Genomic DNA, 14,123 nt, shown 5'->3' on the forward strand with positions numbered 1-14,123 from the left:
GTTCTTATGTTAAGTAAAGACACATTCACGTGACTTTATAAGACAGTTAAGAATCCACCATTGCTGTCAAACACTAAAAATGACTTTTTAAACCAGCAGTGCTTTACTGAAACAGAGCTGAACCCACATAAGCACAATCCATAAGAGAAATATTCTCCACAAACCTCCAAAAAAGTAACATGATTTATAAAAATACACTTCTAATTGAAAAAGTGCTGGAGTTATGACAAGCTGGAATAACTTTAAGCCACTCACGCTCTTTTAGGCAAGCACATGTTTTCTTATGTGACTCATTTTTAATGTGTTGCCAAGATACTTATTCGTGAGTTTAATCACCCTTAAGTGATACTGAGTGCATTAATCACAGGCTGACTGAAAAGTTATATAGTCGAGCAGGCTTTAAGAGAGACACAAATCTCTCAAGCCTGTTTAAAATGATGCTCCTTTAAGACAGGCACAAATCAATCAAAATGTGCCACTTTGTGCACCTTGCGAGAGGGAAATAGCGTCTAACTGTATGTTGACCAATTTGTCTGTCACTCCATCTTCCACTTCTTCCCTTCTCTCTCTAATCACTTCTTACCTTCTTTTATTCTTAATGTATGTCTCCTGAATCTCTCTCAGGACCGCTGTCTCTCAGCACAGTGTATCACAAAAGCTAGCAAACGACAATTAAAACTGATATGCTTCCCTTTGGTACAGATGATGAGAGCGAGCTATATAATGAAAGAATACTAAAGAAAAAACACTGTTCTCACCCCCTCCCAAGTCTCAGGACAAGTAGCGATATGATGTTCATTGATCTTTATTACAATAGCAGCGAGCTGTAAAATGTTTCATGGGTTTGTACTGATCTAACTCTTCCTCATTCATAATTGCCACTACACATGTAGAACCAAGGGCAACTTCAGAGGAGGTTCAGGAAGAGAAAACGGGAGGGAGAGAGGGGGAAATCTCTAAGGGTTCTTTCTGTCTCTTTCGGCCCTGAGGCTATGAGCACTGCTGTATGCTGCATACCTGAAGCAACTTAGTTTTACAAAGATCAAATTAAGCAGCTAACTCGCAATATGAAATGACAGTTCCTCTCTTCCGTCTCTCTTTTTTCTCGCTCTTCCCGGCAGTAAAAAAAAAAAAGAAAAAGAAAAAAAACAGTACATTTTTGATTAACTTCATGCCAGACCGGCGTCTAAAGTAGGCATGAAAAGTTTAACGCTATTTATTTGTTACTTTTGTATAGTCTTTAAAATGTTCATTTTGAAGAACTGTGAGAGTTATTCGCAAATGCAGTCAATGCTTCATGATTTGGTTTGAAATATAGAGTCTCAGAGGCATAGGAGAGAGAGAGAGGGTCTGTTTGTCAAACCCAACAAAGTGAAAGCGTATGTGATGGAACCTCATAATGACGTTTTGGAACACTCTGCATAGGCATGAACTCCACAAGCTATACAACTAGCGCTCCACGCAGGAGACTCAACTCACATTTGTTCTTCCAGTGTTCCTGCAGAATAATGCTAAGAATGTGGGTTGGACTCCCAGGGAACACACAGATAAACATACAGATAAAATGTAAAGCCTGAATGCATTGTATGTTGCTTTTGATGAAAGTGTATGCCAAAAGCATTCATTTAAGACTTTGATGTTAGCATGTTGCTAAGCTAACAATCAGTGTGCCATGCACAAAATGGGGCACTTTTTTGGAGCCAACACCTTAAGGATCATGGGAATGTATACAAATATTCATAATAAACATTTCTCTTGCATAATTCATCATCTTTTACACTTTTTTTATTCACTCTTGTATCTTAATAGCAGCATAATTAAAAGGAGAGTTCACCCAAAAAGAAACATTCTGTAATAATGTACTTTTTTTCTGTGGAACACAAACATGACTGTTTATTTTTATTATTATTATTATTATTATTATTATTACACACACACAAACAAAAAGTCAATGGCGATGAGTTTGGAGTGACAGGGTGAGTAAATGGGTGAACTATCCATTTAAGTAACATTTTGCAATGTACTTCATGTGGAAAAGCACACCTCTGATGCCTTAAAATCGCTCCTCCATAGGCAGCTCACTAGGTTCTGGAATAGAGCTAGAGAGAGATACAGAATTACACAGCATAGCAACAGGAGGGACAGCTTTGCGAGTAATATATCCGATGCATGTGAAATCTCATTGAGTTTTACTCCCATTTCAAGATGCAATTTACTGAATTGCTAGGGGTGAAATTCAAAAAATTAAATTTATACACCTTTAGTGCTCAGTCTGTCTGCAAGATAAATGAGTTTAAACAGCATTTTCACATACACAAACACACAAAGGCTTTTTGTTCATTGTTCAATATTACAATAGTGCAGGATCACAAAACAGTGCTCTAACACACCTGGCTGTTGTTCATCTATCTCTCCGTGCTCATGCGCCCGTGCCGTTTTCTGGGACAAGGCTCTGAAAAGCATATTGTTCTCAAATGACCTCCACCAGCCTTCTGAAACATTAATGTCAGTCCCTGAATCAGACTAGCCCACGCTGGGTCAATCTACATGCGTTAGCTATCTCATTTAGGAAGAGGAGAAAAAGTAAATGAGGTTTTCTAGCATTGTGTAATCAAAGAGTATCAGTATAAGAATGCGCTCTCTAACCAGGCCGAGGTAAATCTGGCTCTCCTTGGCACACGGTGCATTATTAATGCCCACTGTGCTAGCCTAAAATACCTGTGTGTGTGTCCTATACAAAGACCCACTCATAGCCCCTCTGGCATTGTTTGAACACTGAATAATGCATCAGTTAAATGATAGAGTTAGGGGGCTAAAAGAGAGAGAGAGAGCAATGATAAAATAATAGAAGCTGATCACAGAGAAAATCCCTTCAGCAGTGGAGACTCTTTAATACAGGACTACTATCTGTGTTTCTATGGCACTTCCGTGTATGAGGCCTGATTTAGAAGAAACCACTGCAGACTACTAATGCATCTGAGATTTCACTCTATAATGATCTCATAAAAACAGTACATCCTCTTTATCACTCTTCATGTCATTCATCTGAATAAAACTGGTACTCAGCTTCTCCAAAACAGTTATCTCTCTTTTTGCACACTAAAAGTTGATGGGTAAGGAAATGAGTCGCCTACATTTTTACTAATATAAAAGAAGTTGGTTTGGAGTCTGGTTTTAAAGTTGGATTGGACAATTAAAACATTAAATATGAAGAAGACAAATGTGTTTTTCTTGGAGAAATAATATGCTAGTCAGGTTATTTTCAGTAAGGAGAATTTACCTTTCTGTTTTGTCACTGGTAACACTAATGAGTATTCGTTTATTAAAATAAATATTAAATAAAGACTTTAAAAATGAAAAGACTCTAATTTTGAGAATTGTAAATGTATAATAAAGACTAAGACCGCAGACTGTCAGTTGTAAAAATGAGGTCCATAAGGAATTGAAAGGTGAATCGAATAAAATTTTTAATTTCCCTCTATTTGGCAGAAGCTTAGAGGTCACATTCCCTCTGGGTCGCTGTGGAGGAAAACAAACTACTGTTGCTGGCAGTACAATACTTCTGAACAGAACGAGAAGCCAAAACATTCGTTACAGCCCTTTCTTCTGTTCTGGTTTCTGTGCATGACTATTCACATATTCCTATGTGCACGCATAGCAGTTTAAAACACAGATATCCATGGGCTGACTTTCAAGGATTAGAAATGAAATGTTTTCATTTTAGTCCGTTCTGAGTAGAAACAGTATTTATATGCTTTAGCTCTGGCCTACTTTCCAAATGGTAACCGGTTGGTTTTATATAAAAATAAAAAGACAAACTGTCAAGAATAGGAAAAGGAATGAAAAATGTTCAGAACATTACTAACTGGTTACAAGAATTTAAATATAAAATTTTCACTATAGAACAACTGAAACTTTGTTCTAGTTTTCTATTTTGTTCTATAAAGAATTGCATTCTGTTTTGGGGTTTCATTCTTTAAACGGGTTCTAAATACCTTGTGATTTTGCAATCAACCATTAGAATAGAGAAATGAATATTAATTCCATATTTTGTTCAAATATAAACAACTGCATATTACTCATGAAAGGATTTATTAGAAAGAGCCCAAAATAAACACTGCTTCGCCCCTTTAAAATATTACTGATAAAATTCTTGTCTCGACCTGAGAATCAGTTTTCCTAAAGTTCAGTAACTTGAAATAAGAACTAGTGAATGCCAAATTCGCGAAAGAATCACTCTTTTGATCAAATCAGTCAAACAGGTTTGCAAAAAGATCTGAACTTGTTCACGATTCAGTTTGATTCATTCGAACAGTTCACTGCACTAAATCATTTGCAGCGGTTTCTAACACCACAACGGGATACTTTATAAGACAGAAAACAAAAACAGTGCTGGATGAGGTGAATATTTAGCACTATCATTAAAGGAAACAAACATTTCAGTGATAAAGCAGTTCTGTATTGTACGTGCAGCTTATGAACAACGCTATACTGCAGGTAAAGAAAATGTTATCAATAAAACAATAACACCATCAACAAAAGAGTATAAAATATGGGGACACTTTTTTTGATGGGGGGGGCCTGTGCCTCACTACCTATTAAAGGCTGGAGTCACCTCTGGTCTATGATAAATCAATGTAACCACACTCACACACACAAACACAATGGTTTTTATACTGCATTTTCTATCCCCATACCCTAAACCTACCCCTCACAAAAAACTTTCTGCATTTTTACATTCTCAAAAAAACTCATTCTGTATGATTTATAAGCTTATTTCCCCATGGGGACCTCAATTTAGGTCCCCACGGTGACACAGGTCCCCATGAGTTGGTGTGTATTCAGGTTTAAGTCCCTACCGGGATAGAAAAACATGTACACACACACACACACACACACACACACACACACACACACGTTCTTTCACAAGCTAACCAGCAGCCTCTGAACCTCTTTCTTTCATCTGTGTAAAGAGTAATGTTTGGGAAAACCTCTCAGTCAAGCTGCAGAAAAGCTAAGAGGTGTTGGCCATACAGATGACAACTTCCAGGAAGATCTCCTTTATTTCTTAAAACACAAACCTCAATGTCTGTGTAGTGTGTGTGTGCTAAACCTGCAGATGTAAATGCAAGATGGAACTGCAGGAGGGAGCTGTTTTGATCTGTGGTCTGTGCGTATATGCAGTGTTGGGAAGGTTACTTTGGAAATGTAATAGGTTACAGATTACAATTTACCCTACTTAAAATGTAATAAGTAGTGTAACTTTTCAATTACTTTATTAAAGTAATGTAACTGATTACATTTGATTACTTTTTGATTACTTTTCTAAATTTCTAATGTTTTCAACTGTTAATCATTTTCAAACATGTAAACCAGGCAGGGTTAAACTTACAATATGTGCTCAACACTGATAACTGTCAGACTAGAGAGAGTGAGTGAGTGAGTGAAAGGTTGTCAGGTGTTTGTGTGCAGAGGTATTGAAGGCTATGAAATATTTACCAAAGCAATAATGACTCCCCGGACAGAGCAAGTGAGGAGAGGAACGAGGGAGAGCAGAAGAAAGGGAGAACTGCCACCCTTCACAGGAAAAGAGGGAAGAACAAAGAGGACGTAAGATCGGCCGAGTTGTCTTTCTCTAGCGGTCTCATCAACAACAATAAAAAAGAATACAAATAAAAAATAATAACAATAAAACAACAATAATGATGTGGGGGTAAACACACTGGAAGTCTCCTAAAGTGTGTGTGTGTGTGTGTGTTTGTGTGTGTGTGTGTGTGTGTGTGTGTGTGTGTGTGTGCTCTAAAGCAATATTTGGATATATCATCTGACGCTCAACAGAGAGAAAGACAACGGAAGAGCAGACTGAACTCAGTCTCTCTCCTCTTTTCACACACAGACTGTAATACAATAATCCTGTTGTTTCATGCTGACTAACTTCAAGGCCTGGACCCCGGTGTGTGCCCTTTAAAGTGCAGGCATAGTATTTAGCTTTGAGGTCACGCCTGCAATGCATGCTGGGGGACAGACTGAGCCGGAAGCAGGAGAGAGGAAGGAAGAATTATCACTGAGCTGCCCTGAACACATACATACACTGCACCCTGGGATCCACGGAGGGGCTCTCGGCCTCGTTACATGGGGTAAACCACTTTCTGCGAGTTCTTCAAAAGTTCATCTAACTCAGATTTACTCGTGTAATTCCCTGTTGTACAGTGACAGAGCATGTTTGTGTTTTATTTCTATAACTGCTCTGTATAGGGCGCAAAGGTAGCGGATGCAGTGGTGGACAGTGCTGTTTAGATAGATAAATAGATAAGAGTATTTGCTAGTTCAAAGGCAGTTGTTAACAATAAAGCAACATTTGTTGGTTCAGTGCTCATTGATGCCGTCATAAAAGTTTATTTGAGAACAAAAAATACCAAATCAATTCATCACCTCTATTTACAGTAATATTAGCGCTTTCATTCTCTTGTATTGAAATGTAAACTGGGTTGAAACATTGAGCCACCGCTGAGAATAAATGCAGCGGTCAGACCAAAGCAACCAGGCTTGCTGTGTATGATCTATAATTGACTGAGATGATAAACGTGTGCGTCTGTGTGCTTTCGGCTACTGCTGTCTGACAAATGACCAAACACAACCTTTAGAGCTGACCTACACAAGCCGAGGAGGGGCGCGAGGTTGGCTGATGTCAAAAGAAAAACAATGAGTGGAACAAAATCGATGAAACTGGAGCACCCATCTCTCCACCAACGAGGGATGTTAAACAACGACTGTGCTGCTGGGCAATTACCATGATTGGAGTGAGAGAGTATGTGCATGTGTGTGTTAGTCCCTCAGGTATTCTCCAAGCCACTTTTGATTAGCACATATGCTTAAACCGATACGGAGTGACTGTGTGTGTGTGTGTGTGTGTGTGTGCGCGTGTGTGCGTGCGTGCGTGCGCGTGTGTGTTTATATGCGAGGCTGCCTTCATTACCATGTGTGCTTTTACAGACGAGGGTTGATCGGTCAATGCTGTGCACTTTATTTATGAGTAAAAGAAGACAGATGGAGCGGGCCGAGGTATTGATGAACCACTGCCTTTAAATAGGAATCAATAGGCAGGGAGGAGCCGAATGACACACACATTAACTCTGTAATATGAGGGGATATAAAATCACTGATCTCACTTGCTAGGGGCTTAGCCTGTCCTGTCTCTCTCATCTCCCTCCTTGTCTTGCCATTTGTGGCTGAAGTAAATTAGGGGTGGGAGGTTGTGATTAAACAGTGGAGGAATGCGCTAATCAACACTATTCATTAACAAAGTTCAGGGGATTTCACCCCAACACAAAATATGAACTAAAACTATTAACAGTTTTCTTAAATTAAAGTAAAGTATAATTATAAAAGTAAATAAGTATTTAAATAATAATAATAATAATAATAATAATAAATAAAAAAGATTGTTGTCATGGCAACTAACTGAAATAAGTACTAAAATAACTAAAACTGTAAAACTGAAATAAATTAAAGCTGAACAGACATAAATTGACAAAAGTGCATAAAATTACAAAAAACTTTAAAATAAAAACTGGAATTCTAAAAATAAAAGCTAATTCAAAAATGTGAATAAATACTGTAATAGTACACTAAAATAACACTGAATGCTAGTTGAAATCCATTTTTGAAATCCAAATTCATTTGTTTGGAACTACTGGAGGAGAAAAAATTAAACAAACTGGCCAGATTTTGTCTGAAATATAGGTTATTCATGAACTTTTGTACTGATGAACTGTTGTATTTCACCCAAAAATAAAAATGCTGTCATCATTTACTCCCCCTTATGCCATTCCAAACCTGTATGACCTGGAGAACACAAAAGAGGATATTTTGAAAGTCATTGGAGTTCAGTGTTGTTTTGGACCCCATTGATATCCATCGTATAAACAAAAATCATATACACAGACATTTATTTTTTATTTTTTTAATTATCTTCTTTTGGTTCCACAGAAGGAAGGAAGTCATACAGGTTTAGAACAAAATGAGGGTGAGTAAATGATGACAATTTAATGTTTGGGTGAACTATATCTTTAATTATGCAGTCTCCGAAGAGCACACACACAGTTAGCATTAATTTGGTACAATAATCTGAATGTACTGTTAGGAAAATTAATACAAACATTGTTTTAAAGGGGTCATAAGATGTTGCTAAAAAGAACATTATTTTGTGTATTCGGTGTAATGAAATGTTTATGCGGTTTAAGGTTAAAAAAACACATTATTTTTCACATAGTGTACATTATTGTTTCTCCTCTATGCCCCGCCTTTCTGAAACACGTCGATTTTCACAAAGCTCATCGGTCTGAAAAGCGAGGTGTGCTCTGATTGGCCAGCTATCCAGTGCATTGTGATTGGCCGAATACCTCAAGTGTTTGACGGAAATGTTACGCCCCTCACCATACTGTGATGCTGAGTCCCGGCCGGAGCATAACATAAAACCATGTCTGCATTTGTGATCGGAGAAATGACAAACAACAAGTGCTACTCTACACTGCTCAAAACTCGCTTTGAATCATCAGTGGCAAATTCTTTAACTATAAAAAACGTACTTACAGTCTGTGAGTCAGAACAGCCGGCATTGTAGTCTACTCTCCCAGGAGCAGGAAACAGTGCTCCATAAAATAGAAAGGAAAAATTTAAATAGCATCATATGACCCCTTTAAAGGAAGATCCATTCCAACTCAATACATTTATGGTCATGTAGCAAAGGGGTATCATAACCAATGCAATTTAGAGATTAATACAAAGACACTACAAAAATCATTTTATCCTTCATAGCTCATGAACGCATAAATGAGTGACGATTACAGTCCAGCGTTCACAGAGAGTCTCAGTGACAGATCATCTTTTCTCCAAGGACTTCCCTATATAAAATAAAATCACCCTCCCTTTTCCCTTTTCTCCTTCTCTGTCCTCTCCGTCTCTCAGAGCAAACAACCTTCTCTCCTCTTGTTATTAACTAAATATGAGCACTTTGACCGGGGGACAAAAATTCAATATTTTCCCCACCAAATATTTAAACCAAGCAAATAAACAGACAAATAAATAGGTCTCCCAGGCGACCAGGCGAGTGAGGAGGGCGGGATGTAATTTGGCAGGCGAGTTATTTGGGAGACTGAAGCCCACAGCTATTCAGGGGCTCATTTCAGCACCTGTCAATCAAGAAGCAGAGAGGAGAGTGTGTAGGTGTGTGTACGACTGTGACGTGGCCAAACACACATACATACACCCTTCAAGGTCGGAGCAGATAAGCTGAATATCGTACCTGATGAATATATCACCCTCTCCTTCTTCATCTTTTCTCGCAGGCCTATCGAAACATCTTAATTCTCCTCTAATAGCTGGCTTTATCCATCTTGTGTCCAGAAAATGCATTAAACATGATAAAGAAAGAAAGAAAGAAAGAAAGAAAGAAAGAAAGAAAGAAAGAAGATTTGAAATTGGAGATCATGGAGCATATGTGCAGACACACACAGGCCAGCAATATTATGAAGGCCTTTCATCCATATTAGATGAGTTGCAGATGGCTCTATTATGTCCGGCTAGATTGAGCTGAGAGAGGGAGAGATAATGCAATAAACCCATTACCTTTCATAAAACAAACACTTATAAACACCAGTGCCGCACACATCATACGGACGGTCTTCTTGAAGTTTAACCACCTCAAATACAATATGTGTGTATGAAATGGTTGCAGTGTTTAGGTTGGGGAACTGAAGTGGCTTTGGTGTGTTTGAGGTTTTGGGGCCAGTGGTGGCCAGTGCTGTGGGACAGGGCAGGAAGTGGGTCATACAACATGACAGGCACTTCGAAAGTGGTCCCTGAGACCAAAGCCATTGCAGAGTGGAAGGACTTCAGAAGGCCACCAACACACACACACAGTATCTCTCTCTGGAGCGCTGCAAATACATTTCTAAAGTCAGGTCACAGCAGAGTTTAGCAGAATGAAACTGTCAACAGCACAGACAGACACACACACACACACACTGGAATCCTTTAAGCCAGATCACAGCAGTGTCCCTTCACTCAAGTGCCAAAAATGTACTCCAAGAGTTTCACATCACTATCAGCACATCAGTCAAAAGCCAGATCTATTCCATCACAAACACAGACACACACACTGCTGAGAGCCCCGGATCCCTGCGTCCTGTAATGAGCAAACTAAGCGCCTCTGTTCTCAAATTGGGTGAACCACATACCTACACTTGGGGTATAACAAATAATCTGTATTTTTTGTTTTGTTTGTTTTCTAGTAAAAATATCTAAACATCCATAAATAAGATACATTTGCACACCATGTAAACTGTGCAAGAGAATACATCTTGAATTCTTACCTTGTGCAAATAACTTAGTTTTACTTTAAGCATACATCTCATTAAATCTAGTTCAATTTATGCTTAAAACAAGAAAACAACAAATAAAGGCAATTTAAGATTCAGCTTTGCCATCACAGGAAGAATTTTTTTTTTTAAATATATTAAAATAGAAAACAGTTATTTTAAATTGTTATAATGTATTGCAATATTATTCGTTTTACTTCATTTATGATCAAATAAAAAGCAGCCTTGGTGACCATAAGACACTTTAATGCAAACTTTTGAATGGTAGCATATGTTCTCTGAGAACAGGGCTATATTTTATTTTGTTAATCTAATTAGCATTTTCTCATAAATATATATAATGTTTTAAGGTTGTTGTTGTTTTTTTTTAAAGATATGTTTACTGGAAAACTAAATGACTAAAGTACTGATTAGCAAAATGTAGAAAATGTCAGATGTACCCTACCTGCCAAGACATGATTATTATTAATAATTGTGATTATCTATTAAACATTAGCATCGTTTATCATATGTCTGTTGCTGCCATTTTATAAAAGCACTAACAACACTTTTACCATGCTGAAATCACTGTAATGCGCAATCTCTGTTCTTCTCCTATACTAGTAATATCAGGGGGCCACAGGGCTGTTAGTCCCCATTGCTTGGGCAGCCATGACAGGCATGAGTGGCCGTTTAACCCACACAGCACTGTAGAGGCAGCATCAGGCAGTAACCATGAGGCTCAAGGGTCTGACAGGTCCACTCATTGGACCTCCCATTGAACTGGGAGAACTGCATTATGTGTTCATCACGTGGACACACACACGGTGCTCTTGGGACTCGCTGTCTCACTGAATAACTCACTCTTCAGTCTGTGTAGAGATGTGGACTCATGAGAACATGTGAACACACACACACTCACAATCTCAAGTTTGCTATGATATTCTCTGCACATGATCAGATATCTGCCTTTTTGAACAGAAAAAAAGGCTAAATTGTGACCTCTTACAGGACAGATCACTGTAAAATTTAAATTCTGCCATCACTTACTCACCTATATGACTTTCTTCTGTAGATTACAACAGGAGATATGTGAAATAATATTGCTGCTGTTTTCTATACAACGAAAGCATGCAATAACCACAGGCTCTAACCCTAACCCTAACCTAACCCTAACCCTACCCTAATTTAGTAACTTACATAAAAACAAAACACAATGGCTCTAAAATTTAAATTTGATCTATGACTGTATGTGATTTATATTATAAAACAATCTGTGAGCATCTATTCAGGTAATTTTAACCACAGATTTGAATCATAAATCAAAACTGCTTTTCTAAAAACCCAGAGGAAAATTCCCAAGGGAACCCATGACTCAAAAATGCAAATTCTCTTCTGGGTTTTGGGACTGCAAACTTAACCATTTTACATTTTTGTTCAGTGCATAGTATAACACATTATCAGTCAAAACAGGGTTAAATGTATTACGTGTAACATTGCATTTGTCCTTCAAATCATGTATGTTGTCTGAATGTCACCTCTGAGATGTGATCCAACTTTAACTTAGCTGTCAATCATATAATAATCATCCTGCCTGTAGAAAACACACACACACACACACACACACACACACACAGGTACTTAATTCCACATGCACCTGGTCATCTTCCTCTCACCTACAGTGATGTAAGAGACAGAAACTACTGATGACCTTTGCCCTTCTTTGGAACAATGCATACCTGTGCACACATGCCTGAGAACAGACTGCAGTGAAGTTTAGAGTGGCCATTCACCGATCACCTGCTCACCTGAGGCTCAGCCATCTAACACACCTTCACTGCAGACTAGAGGAAGCACCTCTAACCCCTACAGGCAACACACACACACACACACACACACTTTAATAGAGCTGAGACAAAAGCTCAAATCAGTCTTTTTGACTGATAGAAATATATAAAAGACTGAAACAAATACACTTCAGATCAAAGCAGATAAATAGATAGCATCTCTCTGAAACAATAAATTGAACACAATAAATTGGAAGTTTGATCCAAAAGTCTGAAACCACATCTGAGATGTAAAATCAAACTGAAAATTTAAAACAAAGAAAATAAATAAAAAATATTAAAGATTGTGTATTTCAAGGTCGCTAAATCAAATAAGACATTTTTGGCAGTGACCATGTGAACTCTTGTGCACAAAAGATCAGATTTTCATGTTCGGAGTTCAAGTCAACAAACCACATACCGAACCATTCAGAAATGTGTCAATTTTTAGATTTAACCTTTCACTCCAATTATAATATTGTAATTTGTAATGCAAACAATGCAAAATAAAGGCAATTTCACTGTTCTCAGGCTTTGGACCCCACAGTATATAAAATATATAGGTAAAACTTATTTTATTTCATATCAATTCACTGAATTAGTCATTAACAAATTATATAATGCTTAAAATAATATATGAATAGTACTTAAACATTTGTATCTATCTGAATGCATAATTAAATGATCATCTATTAAGCATTATATAATGTAATAATAACTATCTGATAACTTTGAATGAAATTTTGAAGAGACTGCTACCAATATACAAATAAATTTCATTAAAAAAAAAAGAACAAATACCCATGCACTAATTGATAAACCAGAATTGTATTTTATTTCAATCATAACTAGTGCTTTGCACACACAAAGCTTTCAGAAAAGCAGTGGGGCTTGTGGCACTCTGAAGAAAGAATACAGGGAAAAAAAACACAATGAAAGAAAGATTATATATTTATATTTATATACCAACCTCACAGCATTTACTCAGCAAGAACACAATATTTGGCAACCAATGACAACTCTAAAACTTCAAAAGTATAAAACACATTTAAGCATCTTCATTGAATACTATAATATGGATCTTCTACATGAACACTGATGACATAGAAAAACATAAAAATAAAAAGAAAGCTGCTGGACTTCAACAGTCATCCCTTTTTCATTCATCCTTCAGTCGTTTAGAGGACATCTGAGTGCTTTTCTTCATCCTTCAATCGTTTAAAGATGTTTGAGTGCATTCCTCCCGAAACTGGCAGCATTTCAGGCATAGGCAGGGGTTATTGAAACGTTAGGAGTCAATGAGCTGTGAGAATTATGCGACGCAAGGGGTGTAAGTTCTCTTGGAGAGCACAGCAAGAGCCGCCTATCGACACTACTCGGCTTGGGAGAGAAACATCTTACGCACACATACACACACACATTCATATTCAGTCACACAGAAATAAAACCGTCTTAAAGATTACGTACACATGTGCGTGCCTCGTACCTACATGCACCTATATAGACAAACATCATCGACAAAGTCAGTCTAACAACTTTTACTTTACCTTCTCCCTACAAACAGTCAGACGGACGCACGCACGCACAAACATTCAAACACACTTAGGGCAAATTCAAACACACTAAATCCCTAGACAATACGCTAGGTGAAAGGCAACGGCACACATATGACACCCGTTAATGATGTCATATGCCACCACAATGTCATATTTTATTTTTACCGACATTCCCTCTCAAAAGATGGCACGCAGACAAACACACACACACATAGAGGAGAAGTGAACTATGTATACATCTATATAATGCCTGTCCAGAGAAAAAAGCTTCAGAGGATATATGGAGAACTGAACTAAAACATACATGCATTTATGGATATATATACAGTATATATATATATATATATATATATACAGTGGGTACGGAAAGTATTCAGACCCCC

General features: G+C 37.6%; 1 protein-coding gene across 1 annotated transcript in view; it reads right to left on the bottom strand.

The window, feature by feature from the left end:
* LOC107657113 (alpha-ketoglutarate-dependent dioxygenase FTO-like) overlaps window positions 1-14,123 on the bottom strand; it is a 189,365-nt gene that overhangs the window by 15,394 nt on the left and 159,848 nt on the right. The window lies entirely within an intron of this gene.

The sequence above is a fragment of the Sinocyclocheilus anshuiensis genome, unplaced genomic scaffold (genome assembly GCF_001515605.1).
Source record: "Sinocyclocheilus anshuiensis isolate Anshui unplaced genomic scaffold, SAMN03320099.WGS_v1.1 scaffold944, whole genome shotgun sequence".
NCBI lineage: Eukaryota > Metazoa > Chordata > Actinopteri > Cypriniformes > Cyprinidae > Sinocyclocheilus > Sinocyclocheilus anshuiensis.